Source organism: Meleagris gallopavo, chromosome 15 (assembly GCF_905368555.1).
Source record: "Meleagris gallopavo chromosome 15, MGAL_WU_HG_1.1, whole genome shotgun sequence".
Lineage (NCBI taxonomy): Eukaryota > Metazoa > Chordata > Aves > Galliformes > Phasianidae > Meleagris > Meleagris gallopavo.
In genome coordinates, this window is record NC_139418.1 from 5,571,619 (window position 1) to 5,586,466 (window position 14,848).

The 14,848-nt window shown below is 34.9% G+C and overlaps 1 protein-coding gene across 1 annotated transcript in view; it reads right to left on the minus strand.

Annotated features, from left to right (window-relative positions):
• The window catches only part of TENM2 (teneurin transmembrane protein 2), a 1,471,143-nt gene that overhangs the window by 1,118,411 nt on the left and 337,884 nt on the right, over positions 1 to 14,848 (minus strand). Inside the window, exon 5 of the mRNA XM_085236695.1 lies at positions 1,987 to 2,116. The gene's annotated coding sequence lies outside the window, so the exon portion shown is untranslated. The remainder of the gene's footprint in view (positions 1 to 1,986; positions 2,117 to 14,848) is intronic.

Genomic DNA, 14,848 nt, shown 5'->3' on the forward strand with positions numbered 1-14,848 from the left:
TAATCAGCTGTATAGAATGAAGAACTCGGGGGGAAAAAAAAAGTACAGGTATCAAAAGCACAGAGGATATTTCTGATGGCTACACAAAAGACTACGGAAGCTTTTGCATGTACTGTCCTTCTTAGTTCTGTATTGCTAAAATCATTTTGTTTTTCTCCTTGCTGATCTCTGAATGAAAAAAATCTCAAGCTTCTTCATACATATTACATATTCACAAAGAGAATATAGAAAAACAGCAGCTAGTGCTACAATAGAAAACAGCAACCCATAATGAAGTTTCCACACAAAGAGTCAGATCATGAAGAAAGTATTCGTTTCCTCATAGAAAAACATGCACAGAATTAAGAGAAACCAGTAACACAATTTACCAGGTTAAAGGTTTTTTTAAAATGTACTTTTGAACACATTTGACTTTTTTAAGCAAATCATTAAGTTCTTCGAGCATGTTCTGCACTTCTTTTCCTTCATTTCACATTTTTCATTTACATTTAAAGACAAATAAGACTTGTTAAATCAGTACACATAAAGTAGATAAAAGCAAGATAAAATATTACATATACAAACAGTCAGTTGTTAACATATCCCTCATTAGTAAGAGGTGGATATTAAGAAAACCAAACTAGAACAGGACAAAACTGCATTTCTTTTTCTTATCTCATGCTTAATCAGTTTTCACTAAATACTTACAATACGCAAAAGCATAAATTATTCTTTTCCTGAGCTAATATGAAATGAAGACCTAGATTATTGAGACAACTGTAATTTTGAGATTAGCACAATTATTTTAATACACTAAATTTTAAAAATAGATAAGCAAATTATCACTTTCCAATACAACATGTGCTTTTTAAAAAAAAACACTTTATTTTGGAAATTTTCTAATGACTTCCTAACAATTCTAAAATCTGTCAAAGACTTCTGTAATGAACAAATAAACTTATACACAGGAGAAATCGGGGAACGTATCATGTACTTTCAAAACCCACTGATGCAACTGCTATGCATTCTAAAGCTAAATATGTGTGCATTGAAAACCTAAGGTGTTCACAATGAAAATTTTACCTGCTGCAATCTGACTCTAGAATTTCTTTCATATTTTCCCTTACAGATTCAAAGACCTCACTCATGTTTTAGCAGAGGCCTAGCTAAGAAACCGATCATGCTGTCTGCCAAATCCTCCAAATCCTCACAAATTTCACCTCTCAAGGTAAGTATTTCTCTCAATCTGTGCTTTTGGGTGCTATATGATGCCACCAAAAACCCACATGTTTATACAGTCTGTTGAGCAACCTTCACGCTATGTGGTGGTATTTAGCCAGCAGTAGTCCAGATTCAGGTAATATACATCACCATTCCTCTTACTCTTCCAGTCTGTGTTTTCAGCAGTGGCATATAAGATCTTATGGCATCAACTATCATGAAAACTGATACAGGATTTTATGAAGACTAGCAGACGTCTCAATTCCTACTGTGTGAATAACAGCACCAGGACATTTACAATAGATTGCTGTAGTCAAAGAGAATAATTAGGTGCTCGATCCTGCCATGGCTTTTCACAAGGTTTTTGATACCTCAAATTTATAATCTTGAAAGTTTTTCCAAAACAATATGTAAACAATATTTTTATGTGCTTTTAAAAACACAGTATTTACAGTAATACATAGGGATACACACATTAACTTTCATTAGGACAATAACAAAAAACAAAAAACCCAGAACCCTTAAAATCTGAAACACTTAATAAAAACAAGCAGGTTTTCTAAGCATCATTTTGACATTAATTGACTCATTTTGGCTGCATAATCATACCCTCAAGAAGAGATGCAATAAAATATAAATTTAATCAAATACATTTTTAGAACAGGCTTCAAGCTAGTGCATGTATAAGTTTGACCCACATATCTAGTCATGAGTATAACATTAGACCTTTAATTATAATTTCTATTATAATTGTTCTATTGAAGAGAATGTAGCCAGTGCACTTACCTGCAATTATGCACATACGGTTGGTGGAAAGAGTAGATAAAGACTCTCCTGTGAACCGTCACTTGCTGAGCTAATTCACCCAACCGGTTTAATTTCTTCTGCCCTCAGTCTGTCTTCACAGTGATTACATCTAAATGACAAGACAAGGAAACATCGAAATGAAAAAAAAAAACAACAGTAGATTTATTCTTTACATTTGCAATATGACTTTTTTTCTTGAACAAAGAGAAAGTTGGGTTGCACAAAGCATGTAAGAAAAATCATGTGTTTTGTACACTTTCTGATGATAACATATCTATCTGTTGAAATATATGTCCTCTCTGAGACTCATTACAGTGCTCACCCAGTGCTCTGTATTCTACTTCTAACCTATCATGGCTCATAAACCCTTAAACTCATAAACCCTTAAAAGAATGTATTTTCTTGGATATCTACTGTAACACTGTAGACTGTTCTGAAGAACTAAAAACTCTTTTTGGCCACTTTTAAAAGTTTTTTGTGACGCTGCATCTTGAACCAATACACAAGCATGCTCAGCAAATTGTCCACAGCATCCAAAGAGCAGAAAACTTTGCCCAGCAAAAACGAAGTAGAGAGCTAACAAGCATCAAATTCTTCTCCCACAAAATACGGATGTGTGGATCCTCCAAGTCCACGTGTCCATTCATGTGAGGCCCCATCTAAAGGGAAGAATTCATGCTGGAGATTGCTCAGTCTCTCACATTGCATGGGTTAAGAAGTAAGAGAACTATATTTCACATATTGTACCATTTTTTGAAGATAAATACTATAAACACAAAAAATCTACTTCAAAAGAAAGTAGGCATAATATTTCACCAAACATTCCAGGATTCCCCTCCCAACATAATCCATGATTTAGACAGTCCTTTGAAAATATCAACTCTGTGTTTTACATTGCTTCATATTGCCTAGACCATCATTTAATAATAAGTTGCATACTGTATTTTAACACAAAAGTCTTCCCGTTTAGTCTGAGCTGCACAATGTATTTTTTCATTTATTTTGGATAGAAGCCCTTTATGGAAATTCACACGAAGCCTCATGCTTTCTCCAACAGACTCACCTCAGATTTTGGAATTTAAGTAGTTTTTACTTTAGTCTGCTTCGAAAATGGTAATATTTTTATTATTACACTAAAAATAAAGTCAAAGCAAACTAAGAAACAATCTTTATATAGAAGACTATATACTATTACGTAAAGCAACCAGAAAAGGAGAACAAGTAAAACTTTGTAAGTAGTAAAACGATCATATGACAAAGGACTCAGCACAGTAGAGTTATCTGTACGAGTCCCAGCACTAGTTTCTGCACAAACTGCAGGCTCACAGCTACACTTTGAGTTATCTATTACCTTCAAAATGACAGCAAATGAAATGTTAACTTTTACCGTAAACCCTAAATGCAGTAGTTCTTTCTAGTAAACCCCAAATACACTTTTTACTCTATCAATTACCGCAAGTGAAACAAAAAAAGGTGTTGACACAGGACACAGATTATTTTAATGTGTTAATTCAATTGATCAATTGCGTAAGGATGAAATAAGGAAAGATTAGAAAAATACAATGGTAGCCTCTATTAAGTGTACCAGAGCTCGGTGTAACTGTTTGCCATCACATGCCTACCTATGCAGCACTAATAACATCATCACCCAAATCTTGCTGCAACTACATACTCAACTGCTATTGTTACGTCTCTTTCCCTGAGGATGCTGATCCACACATATGATAAGCAGTGCATAACCACAAACCAGTGAGCTGTCCTCCACTGTCCTTCAGTGATTTTAACATAAGCAGCTAATTTTAGGAGAATAAAATACCTTATTTTTGAAGAGAGATGTTTAGCTATCTCACAAACTTGTTTTGCAAATAGAAATCTGTTTGATCACACAACTGTCTAGCTAACATTTATGTTCTTCATGTAGGCAGTTAGGAATTGTAGCACTGTAACATCACAGAATCATTAAGGTTGGAAAGGACCTCTAAGATCATCTATTCCAAATGCCCACCTACCACCCATATTACCCACTAAACCATGTTCCTTAGTACCACCAAGTCCACAGTATCTGCAAGATCCATTTAATAGTGCATTTGAGCACTTCATATTTTGCTATCCGCATTCATTCTAACAATCACATGTACTTACTTTTGACAGTGCTGTGAGTGATATATAGAACTCCACACATGCATATCTGAACGTACGTAAAGTGTCGGAGTTTAGTCTTGTGCTCTTACTGCTACTGTAACTTCTGTTTTGGTAATAGAAATAAAAATACTACCTCTCTTCCTCAAATACTTTCCAAAACCAAAGCAAACCACTGAAAAATGACAAGCAACAGAACAACTTTACAGATTCACTAAAAACACACACAGCATAATTACTCTAATTAATATACATTCACTGTCATATAAGAAGTCAAAGGAAGGCATCAACCATTTCACCTTTAAAAACCCTAATTACATGTGCAAATTTTTAATTCAACCACAACATGATTTTCGTCAAATATTTAATTATTTAAATTCAAGTTTGGCAAACATCTATGAAAAAACATCATGCAGTTTTTAAAGATATAAAAATGGGCTGTTGATCATGTACATCTCAACTTATGTCTAAGTACTTAATGATATCTATCTTGATATTACTGCATTACTTCAGACTTTAGTCAAAATTAAGAGCATTAAAAACACTAAGATCATCAAAACTCACGCAGTAAAAACAGTTTCATTGAACTAAATGATTCAATTTACATGGACATTATGACAGTGTTCTCTGGTTGTCTTCTGTACTTGTTTCTGCTCCATAACCATTACACTGATAAGTTATGCAACTAACAATATAACTGTGATTGAAGTGCAATTTGAGTATAACATCTCCAACAAACACACACTTTTTTTCCCCAAAACAATACAAATTAGTAGCACATCTGGTTACATCTTCTAATAAGAAAAGAAAGATAAATATATGATACAAAGACATAAGCAGTAAGGTATTTATATTGTCCCCGCATTTTCCTAACTGTAAGTATTGGGGAAAAAAACCTTGCTATAGTATCTGAGAAGTGTCTGTTACCGACGTTGTATGTTGTGCAAACCAGGAGTATTTAAGTGGATCACCGACCCCACATTCATGGTCATTAAAATATATGATAAGCATGCATATATTTCTTTTTTCTACAGAAAAGCAGAGTTTTATTTAAAATTATCCTGTACTGTTGCTCGCACTGGTTCTTCACGTGGCAAATATGGTAAAAAGGATATCCTTATGAACATAATTCTACAGAGCATATAATTCTTCTCCCCATTTCAAATACAGATCCTCAAGAAATGAGCAAGACAAAATGATGCGAGAAAAATGCCTTGAGAATCATATCCATCTTACAGAAACAATATGAGTCAAACCATGTAGTCATTATGGGGATGACAAAGCAGAACAGCCATGACGACCCACTAAGCAAAGCTCATGGAAAGGTGATTATGACATCTTCACAATTTTGGTAGAAAATATCAGCTAACAACTCAGAAAAGAAAGCCTCATTTTTTTAAAAAACATAGGTTAGATTTAAATGAAGTTAAATGTAATCTGTAACTGCAGAGGTAGAAAAAGCCTCACAGTGTTAGCACTTCAGAACATCAACAGTAAAAAAAAATCCAATTATTTACAAGGCAGTTAATAGGGAAAAAAATATCTGCTATCTAGGTTGCTCCAAAAGTGATGCCTTCTATTTATTTCCATGGAAAATACAACCGATACAAAAAGCATTATTTGACCAAGCAATATGATGCTATTTGATGGAGCAAATTCTCAGCCGCAACAGACTTTTTCATCATAGCCACAACCAATTCCTATACCTTTGTCATCAGCAGGAGCAAAAGCCTTCATGCTGTGCTTGTACAAAGCTAGGTCATTTGGTCACACTCACTCCTTTCTTTACTTCTTGTTTTTGTTGCTCTCATTTAAATAAATGAATAGCACTTCATCTGCGTGAACTTACAGAATTTAATTTCAAATTACCAGGTGCAGCTAGCCAGGCCAACACAATAACCACCTAAACACTGAAGTCATAGGTTCACATTCTTGGGTTTCTTTTTTGATTGTTTTGTTTTTTGTTGTTGTTGTTGTTTTGTTTTGTTTGTTTGTTTGTTTGTTTAAACCACAAAAGCTCATCTTCCATTTCAATTGCAATTCATTTAGCTACTAGCCTTGAGATTTCACAGGTACTTTCACAATACACCGAGAACATCTGAAGATACACTGATAAAGAGAGAATCTGTCACAGTGTAAATGTACATTTTCAATCCACAGTGCCTTCGTTTGTGAATCTTGAGAGTCTGTGGTCCGCACTACAATGGAGATTTAGAAAGAGAGAGCACTTACTTATCTTCTAATAAAAAGTATTAAGTGACTACATTTATGAGACAGTTCAGAGGCCTAGGTCCCAAAGTAAACGTGGTAAATATCACACTGCAACCTGAAAGAAGGCAAATGTGGCTCACCAAGGGGAAGAGTTGAAAAAGAAACCTTAGCTTTTCTGAATGGAAATGGAGACCATTTGGAATGCAACAAACCTAATACATCACTGCAGATGACAGTAAAAAACTGGTAACCGTACAATTTTGGCCTGAGCATATTTAGCAAGTGATCTCCAGTAGCATCCTGAAATGACAAGCTGCAAATGAGACAAACAAATAGGAAGGCAAGCTTCTAAGAACTGGTTTGTTTTTCCCAACTCAGTCCAGTAACAAGGAGATGATTCAAATTATTCAGCAGATGGCTCAGATGTAACAGCTTGGTAGAATCGGGACAAGGCTAATTAGAGCATTGTGCCTACCCTTCTTCTTTGCTTTAATTCCCAGATCATTCCCTCCTCCCACCCATAGAGCATATCCATCCTCTCTGTGGTGAGAAAAACCATCTCAGACCTTCTCAATGCTCTTTTGCAGCAACATGCAGTGAAGAACTCCTGCAGAATAAGCATGAGATTTCGCTAAATGGGAAGCCAGTGGGTAATGCTTCCCTTCTTGGCAGGCATACTATGCTTTTTGCCTGTCTCTCAGGGCAACTGCTTTTTTTTTTTGCAGTATTCTCAGCTGTTAATAGTTAAAAGCACCTGGAAGTACTCTATGAATGTACATGTAAACTGACATCTATGTGTGAACTGTTGCCTAAATTGAAAACATACAAATATGAGATAGGACTGAAGCCAAGATATTTCACATACATACTGAGATCAGAAAGCTAAACAAAAGGCCTTTGTGATCCCACAGCGTAAGTAGTGTCTCCACACAGAAAAACAAAGGTAGTGGGCAGAGCTGCAAGGCGAGCTAAGATTCTGTACCTCAGATAGCTGTTGCATTCCCAGGAGCATGCGCTCGGCCAGCCTGACAAGACCTAGACTTGCAGCACCTCAGCATGTGCTGATGACAGGCTGAGCCATTTTTTTCCCTCTTTAAAGAGGAGCTTGTTGACAGCATACAAAAGCACTCAACTAGAATCAGATTACTCTTCCCTGTCCAGTAACACTTCATCCCATTTCATATAATCACGAAGACTTTTGTGTCTATAAGCCACAAAATATTTGCACTGAACGGATAAAGTTACTGACATCCACAGGGCTGTACCAGAAAACAAGAGAATCACTTTGTCCCATGATTCAAGTCAAGCTCTTATTAGCAGCCAGCGCTTGTACTCTGAGACTTTTTGGTAAAATCACCAGGAAAAAAAAAAAAAGTATCCCATTTCACAGACACATATCTTATCATACATATTAGGAATTAGTTCTTTTCTTTAAGTATAGCAAATGCGAACTCTAAGATGACATAACATCTTTCTTATTAACCCATAAAATTAAGGATAATGAAAAATTTTGTTTCTCATCTAGAAGTGTATCAAGTTAAAGGGATGAAAATCCTTTATATAAATCACTCACATTTAAGATAAACTAGGTCTGCACTTCTCAGAAATATCACCACCCACACTCACTCAGCATAACACAAATTGGGGCACAATCACATCACAGTCATTGGCCACCACCATCATTTTGTGCATTTTGCCTTTTTTTTCCCCTCCTCAAAATAAATAATTATCATCATTCCTATATTGAACCCTTTTGAGAACTATAGTGTTATTTATTTTTTTAATACTTCTGTTGGCAGAAGTGTTGGTGAGACGCTGTGGCTGTTAAATTGGACTAGGTTCATTGAAAGCAGAAAGGAATTTGAGACCAATAAATCAAGATAGTTAAAACAATCATTAAAACAATACTCTATTTCAAAGACATAAGCTTGCTGTTAGTTAGCTAATTATGAACATAGAAGTAATTGCACTGGCATCACTAAAATGATTCTGCATTTATGGCAAGGAACTGAGAGAAAAATTCAATGCTGATCCTCTTTTCTGTAGTTCTGTACCAGAGAAAAAAAACAAATAACAGTTAAGTTTCAACAATTAAGAACTTTCAAACTACCAGAATTAAAGAAATAGTTCCATGAACCACCCTGTGAACACAGAAGTCATTTGAAGTGTTGAAGAACAATATTAGACCTAAAATATTAAGGGACCTCAGGTTATTTGTGGAAAGCTTCTAAATCTATTTCTGGGATTGGAAGACAGACAGAGACCCAGAGCTGAGACGTCTCAAGTAATAACAGAATTTAAAAGAATAATAACAACTCAAAGCCTACATATTGTCACAGGAATAAAAGCTTTCTGAAACTGTGAAGCAAAAATATGATTATGATAGCCCTTCTGGATTTCTGAAGTGAAGACCCGAAACTGCATTGGCAATACATTACGAAAGCATCAGCAAAACTAGAGAAAAGTACCAGGAATCAGAATATCCAGATTCAAATGCCATTTTAATACAATACATGAATTTAACGTGGCTCATTGAAATGATCACATTTATGAAATCCGTAGAACTAAGTAGGTTGTTCGGCTTGGATTTTCTTTATTTTTTTAAAACATCAGTTTCCGTACAGTACATGGAGTCAGAAATCAAAATTTCCCTAGAATCACAAACCAGTACCTTCTAAGTACAGCAAGTAACCACATAACACCCATACTTAGAAATACATTTTCACAGGAGAAATTACTAAGTTGTAGAAGGTAGCAGAGTACTGACAAGCCTTCGGATTTCTCTATGCAGCATTCTCTCTCAGACAATCAGATGATACAACCACTAAATTGAACCATAACAACAAAGAACAGCATATACATTACTTACATCATCTTGATCCTTCAGAAGCTAGGGATCAAGAAATTGAATAAAAGAAATATCTTCCTTTTTCTAAATCATGCTGCCCTAACTTAGTAAGAGTGAATCTTAAGAAGCTTCTGTTTGCTTTTATTTATTTTTCATGTTTTTATGTCTTGAAAATGAGAAAGAAATTGTAAATATCATACTTAACTTAAACATAACTAAAGATCAGCAAGCATATAAGGGCAGAAAACAAACAAAAGCTATTGTAACTGACCCAAAGAAATAATCAAGTCAGGACCTCAAGGTATACACTAAGAAGTAGGTGCAAAGATGTTCCACTACACTTTCTTCCAAACTTCAGCCACTGTATTTCACAAATACATTATTTTTCAGTGTCAACATTTCATTTGCAGTCATACTCAGCCAGGTCAAGGTAAGTTTTTACACATCATCTCAAAACATGTGTCATAATCTGTGACCCAAAGAGATCAAACTTCAGTTTATTTCACATCAACTATAGCTCCCAACAGTGAATAAATTAGCATACTGTTTTGAGGCAAGTAAACTGAAAAAAATCACCATTACTGTATTCATATTACTGTAAATACCCCTTTGGAGAAAGGGCAGCCAGTACAATACAGTCATTTGGAGCTGAAGGTTTTTAATCATACTATCTGGGATGTGAAACTAGCTAGGAATAGGGTGCTCCTATTAGATTCTGTAACAGTAATGGTTATTTTAATTGGTTGAAATAAACTCTACTCCCTTAAGCCAGTGATATGGTGGTATAGAGCTTCTTTAACTTCAGAAAGCAGAACTAAAACAGTGTTATTATTAATTTACATCAATGTTGGGCCTTAGATAAAAGTTTAAAAAACATAAAAACAAACCCAAAAACTAAAAATTGTGTGCGCTGAAACAAAATTTGCCAGATACTATAGGTTTATGGTATTACACAATTTCTTTGTTATACACCTGGCATGAAAATCCACAGAGAAATGATAGTCTTATAACTGCTCCATGTTCTCAATCTGACAGTAATCTGAAGTACAGGCTAACATTTATTTGAGGAGAAGATACCTTTAATGTTTATTGGAAAAAAAAAAATCTATAATGAAAATAATGTTAGAAACTTACAACACTGTGAAACATTGCACAAACAGCTGGAGGTAGTGGTAGAAGCCATTAGGAGCCATCCTCAGCTTATATCCCATAGCGTGATCTACTTTTCTTTGTGGAGCTCTGCTTTTAGCAGGATGTGCCAACTAAACTGTCAATGAAGACTTAGGAAATAAAACATTCTGAACAAGTCAATTGGTTTTTGTTTGTTTGTTTGTTTATTTTTTATTATTATTATACAAATACTCTTCCCAAAATGAAAACCACCAAAACCCTTTGTAACAGCCTACATAATCATCTCATGTTAAAATACAGCTTTCAGCAAATAGCTCTCCAGACGGAAAGGGTGGAACTCTAATTTTCCTGGTACCCCTCATGAAATCTTTCTCTTTTCTTCCTACAGTGCTAATTCACCCATTTTCATCTGGAATAGCTTTCTTGGTTACAGCCAGGTTGTGTTAGGACCAGACCTGGACGATTAATAACTGCATTTAAGAGCTAAATTTTGGGATAGACCACATAAATCTTTCTATTACAGGAAGTCAGCACTTCAGCTGGTAGCTTTGATATGGTTTTTCTCAACCATTTGCTGCATTTCTCTCTTTCTTCAAGTACTCAAATGATGTTCCCACTAAAGAGCATAAATACCAAAATGATTAGAGTTTGTGAAATAATAGGAAAGAATGATGGAAATTATAAGGGGTAGTAACCATGGCTTCTCCAATTCTAATTGTCAGAATGTGTAGCATCATAAAAACTCTCATGTTTTTTCCTTTCTGGTGTTTCAAAACTCTACAAAAATGCTCAGTGAAGTTATCAAATCTATAAATAATTCAGGAATACTCTTCAGAATTTTTAGTTGGAAAAACAAATGAACAACAACAGTAATAATAATAAAAAAAAACAACCGAATAACTTTGTTTGTTTTTTTCCAGAAGGAACCAAATCAAAACAGGCAATTGTTCTTGATTCGATTGTCTTTGGCTTTTTATTAGCTAAGTAACATACGCATGTATTCATGTGTATAAACAGCATTGTCTAATTAGACTTCAATGAAAAATATTTTAACTTACTGTCTGATGAAAGAGGTACATTTTTTCAACATGTCCATAAACAAAGATCTTAAGAACACTCAAAGTGATGTACAGTTCAGTCAAATGAATTGTAAAATAATTCTTAATTAGTCTTTGACATACCTCAAGTTTCTCTATGGAAAAGTACTTAAACATGCTTCGATTATGCTGAAGTTACAGCGTGAATATATGTGCACACACTTGTTTTATGAATCTCTTTATCCTTAGGAACTGATACCAATTGGATGGATCTGAAGATTCAGATCTACCTTCAGAAAAATATCTGGGGCTCTCTGCAGCCAGTACACATCCATCTCATTCTCTGTCAAGTTGAAGTTTAAAAAAACCAACACACTGAAATAATTACCTTGTAAATTTTACCCCTTTCTCATTTCTAAATAAAACCTATTCTTTCATTTAAGTAAGAACTACAGTAATATGTGCATATAAAATGTTAGTTTCCCAAAATCTATATTAAATTAAATATTGACTTACTGAGCACTGTGCAATTTATTACTTACTGTACTCAATCTGTGGGATTTATTAAAAAATTGATAAGAACAGCTACTGGTAAAATCCCTACAGTTGAGCTCCCTAGCCAAGCCAATTATGAAATCAGGAAACCTATGGTTACTAGGATAAAATGACAATATTCGATTTTAGCAGTTGGTGATATTTTTAAAGGACGCTTTGAGACACTTACTTCAAATGAACAAGCTGCACAGTTTCATAAAAAAATTTAAGATTGCTTTTATTCTGTTATTTGCCAGACCTTTCTGTTCTCCTATGCCCTTTTCTAAAAGCTGATTTCTCATTTTATTAGAATGATTTTCTTAGTTCATTTTAGTAGTCTCCGTCTGTCCCTTACACTCTCTATTTTAAAACAACTTTAATATATCCGAGAAGCACTAGTCAGACTGCCATTGACCAACAAGAAATCACTGTAAAAATGCTTTTAAGTGAAAAGACATCTTGAAGAGCAAATAAGAGATTTACATCATTTACTCTGTTGTTGAAAATTTTTACTTTGTCTAATGGTTGTAATACACATGCTCAGTGCGTGATTGACTTTACACACTATTTATTACATATGCAACTTAATGGATATGAAAGTCTGCCTAACTTTTAAGCCAGATTTTGTAAAGCCATAAATGTTTTCAGATAGAAGTTCTGATTTATTGTGATACATTTCATATAAACAATGTCCTTGATCGAAGTTTCCCATGAAACCTTACATAACGTACATTAAATTGCTGATAGAAAATGTTTTCAGCATTATGAATATAGAAAATTATTTTGCCCAACCAAGAAGGAAAGACATAAAACTTGATTCCAGCAAGCATTTGTTTTTGTTGTTATTGTTGCAGTCAGCAGATTCTGAAATAGGTGAAAGGAAAAGAAAACCTGTATTGCATAGTACATTTAAAATCTCCATTCTCTGATTGGTGCAAGTCTGTGGCGGTTTTCAAATGGAGATGATACTTCACCTCCATCTGATCCGCAGAACAGGCCCATAATTTTCTGAATATTAAGAACTTACAAGTTACAAAAAACAACTTAGAGACACACTGGTAAATAGATCTGATCTTTGCTTGCAAAGAACACAGCCAATATTGAAAATCAACATTCATAAGACTTCACTACAATAACGTCCTGAAAAAAGAGAACTTCTAACACCTATCACCCAAACAGACAAACACAATATCTGTAAATTACACACGCACACACTGACATATCCTAAGGGAAAGCTGCCTTAATACACTTCATTATTTAGAGCACTCCTCAAATGGCAGCCTCTGGCTTTGCTACTGATACTTTTCGATAGGAACAACGGGATTTTCATTCCCAAGCAGGTTCTTGTTAGAGCAAAGATCGACAGTGAAATCACCAGCAAGATACCGTTGCAATTTATTAGAAGAAAGCGTATGTTGAATAGCACAGAGAGGGGGGAATGAGACAACTAGGGGAAGAGAGGAGAGGGTTTTGAAAAAAGATAACCATCAAATGAAAAGGTGCCCTTCCTGAGCTGTAGCCCCACTACTGCAAAAAGCCTGATTTGAACAACTCTGTTTGCTTGAGCAAGAAAAAAACAACAAAAAACTTTGCTCAAGTTTTGCAGCAATCTCAATGAAAGCAAACATCACAAGACGCTACGTTTATCATTTTTCATTATGTTTGGATACACTGTCAATAAAGATCTCTCCATAGTAAATCCTCATCAGCATCAAATCTATCAACTCCAGCACTCAAACATTAATGCTATCAACTATAAAACAGTGCTCATAATCGTACACCTGCATATAAAGAGCTTATAGGCTTTTATTTGATAATGAATTACAGAAGTGATGCAGAACTATAAAGAATACATACTTCGGGAGACAGAAAAAGAATTAACTTACGTAAAACCATATTGTGGGGAAGCTTTCCTTTATTAATTCGAATATCAGGAAGCGAGGGGGGAGAAAAAGAAATTGGGCCACAATAAGCAAGCACAAATCTTGCTTAAATACCAAGTCTTGATATTGAAATGGTCATGATCAAAGATACGAATTTTTAATAACCACTCAGTTAACTCCAGAGTGTTTTTGCTAATTTCAACGTTATTTCTCATGCTATCATCCTACAACAGGGCAATAATGACTAGAACTAGACCTTATTCCTGTACCAACACAAAATCTACATTTGTCTTAACTTTTTGAGCCTCAGATAATAGGAAAACTCAAAACACTTATTTCAAAATCTGAACATGAAGTTTAAACTGCTGCACTTTCAAAACGTTAATAGAACTAACATTCACTTTCCTTAGAAACAATACAGAGACTTGATAAGGCACAACGGTTTGAAAAAATATTTAAACAGAAGCATAATCAAGGAATGGGCACTAACTATAGTCTAGTTAACTTAAATAAACGTAATATTCCAAAGACAAACAGTACGGTGTATTTATCATGGTTTCTTTCTTTTTGCTTACTTCTATACTGAACAAGCACTCTTTCTATAGATATTTCATCCTAAACAAGTCAGAAGATAGAGACAGCTACCCAACAACCTTCTTTTCCTCAGGCCATGCAGGCCAGGGAAATTGCAGGCTGATCTGTTACTGGTCCATCTCCTTTATCCTAACCTCTTCATCATTCTAGTTTAAAAAAAAATCAGCAAGCATTCAAATAAAATGAGTATCAGAATCATGGAATGTCCTGGATTGGAATGGGCCTAGTTCTAGCACCACTCTAGGAGGAAATTCTTTACTCAGAATACCTAACCCAAATCTCCCCTCTTATAATTTAACATCGTTCTCCCTTGTTCTATCACTGTAGGAACACATACAAAGTTGCTCTCCCTTCTGTTTCAACAGCTGCACGCCTTTTTTGTGTTGGGAGCCCCAGCCCTGAATAGAGAACTCCAGATAGGGTCTCAGAGGGCAACGTAGAGCAGAACAACACACTGCACCCTG